Source organism: Monopterus albus, unplaced genomic scaffold (assembly GCF_001952655.1).
Source record: "Monopterus albus unplaced genomic scaffold, M_albus_1.0 scaffold86.1, whole genome shotgun sequence".
NCBI lineage: Eukaryota > Metazoa > Chordata > Actinopteri > Synbranchiformes > Synbranchidae > Monopterus > Monopterus albus.
In genome coordinates, this window is record NW_018127966.1 from 1,665,743 (window position 1) to 1,667,901 (window position 2,159).

Consider the following 2,159-nt stretch of genomic DNA (forward strand, 5'->3'; position numbering starts at 1 on the left):
TTAAATCAGTCCTATATAAAATTACAGTGCCTTGCGAAAGTATTCGGCCCCCTTGAACTTTGCGACCTTTTGCCACATTTCAGGCTTCAAACATAAAGATATAAAACTGTAATTTTTTGTGAAGAATCAACAACAAGTGGGACACAATCATGAAGTGGAACGAAATTTATTGGATATTTCAAACTTTTTTAACAAATAAAAAACTGAAAAATTGGGCGTGCAAAATTATTCAGCCCCCTTAAGTTAATACTTTGTAGCGCCACCTTTTGCTGCGATTACAGCTGTAAGTCACTTGGGGTATGTCTCTATCAGTTTTGCACATCGAGAGACGGAAATTTTTGCCCATTCCTCCTTGCAAAACAGCTCGAGCTCAGTGAGGTTGGATAGAGAGCGTTTGTGAACAGCAGTTTTCAGTTCTTTCCACAGATTCTCCATTGGATTCAGGTCTGGACTTTGACTTGGCCATTCTAACACCTGGATATGTGTATTTGTGAACCATTCCATTGTAGATTTTGCTTTATGTTTTGGATCATTGTCTTGTTGGAAGACAAATCTCCGTCCCAGTATCAGGTCTTTTGCAGACTCCATCAGGTTTCCTTCCAAAATGGTCCTGTATTTGGCTCCATCCATCTTCCCATCAATTATAACCATCTTCCCTGTCCCTGCTGAAGAAAAGCAGGCCCAAACCATGATGCTGCCACCACCATGTTTGACAGTGGGGATGGTGTGTTCAGGGTGATGAGCTGTGTTGCTTTTACGCCAAACATAACGTTTTGCATTGTTGCCAAAAAGTTCGATTTTGGTTTCATCTGACCAGAGCACCTTCTTCCACATGTTTGGTGTGTCTCCCAGGTGGCTTGTGGCAAACTTTAAACGACACTTTTTATGGATATCTTTAAGAAATGGCTTTCTTCTTGCCACTCTTCCATAAAGGCCAGATTTGTGCAGTATACGACTGATTGTTGTCCTATGGACAGAGTCTCCCACCTCAGCTGTAGATCTCTGCAGTTCATCCAGAGTGATCATGGGCCTCTTGGCTGCATCTCTGATCAGTCTTCTCCTTGTATGAGCTGAAAGTTTAGAGGGACGGCCAGGTCTTGGTAGATTTGCAGTGGTCTGATACTCCTTCCATTTCAATATTATCGCTTGCACAGTGCTCCTTGGGATGTTTAAAGCTTGGGAAATCTTTTTGTATCCAAATCCGGCTTTAAACTTCTCCACAACAGTATCTCGGACCTGCCTGGTGTGTTCCTTGTTCTTCATGATGCTCTCTGCGCTTTAAACGGACCTCTGAGACTATCACAGTGCAGGTGCATTTATACGGAGACTTGATTACACACAGGTGGATTCTATTTATCATCATTAGTCATTTAGGTCAACATTGGATCATTCAGAGATCCTCACTGAACTTCTGGAGAGAGTTTGCTGCACTGAAAGTAAAGGGGCTGAATAATTTTGCACGCCCAATTATTCAGTTTTTTATTTGTTAAAAAAGTTTGAAATATCCAATAAATTTCATTCCACTTCATGATTGTGTCCCACTTGTTGTTGATTCTTCACAAAAAATTACAGTTTTATATCTTTATGTTTGAAGCCTGAAATGTGGCAAAAGGTCGCAAAGTTCAAGGGGGCCGAATACTTTCGCAAGGCACTGTATAAAGCACTTGAACACAGCCGAGGCCAACAAAGTGCTTAACATAAGATACAATTCAAAACATCTAAAAACGTGACAACTACAATATTAAAATACCAATAAAATAACATAAAAGAACCAACATAGCAAAATAACAAAATACTATCAACCAAAACTCAGCCCAAACAGAGTCTCATAGCATATCAAACGCCAAAGCATACAAGTGAGTCTTCAAGTAAGTTTTAAAAATAGCCAACGAGGCGGCCTGCCTGATGTAAAGGGGCAGCGCATTCCATAGCTTAGGAGCCACAATGGAAAACGCTCTGTCCCCTCTGAGTTTACGCCTGGCCCACGGTACCTCAAGCAAGAGCTGGTCAGCTGATCTGAGGCACCGAGAGGGACTATAAGGAAATAAAAGCTCAGCAAGATACAATGGAGCAAGACCATTCAAAGACTTAAAAACAAATAAAAGAATCTTAAAATGAATCCTGAAAGACACTGGAAGCCAATGAAGGGATGCCAAAAT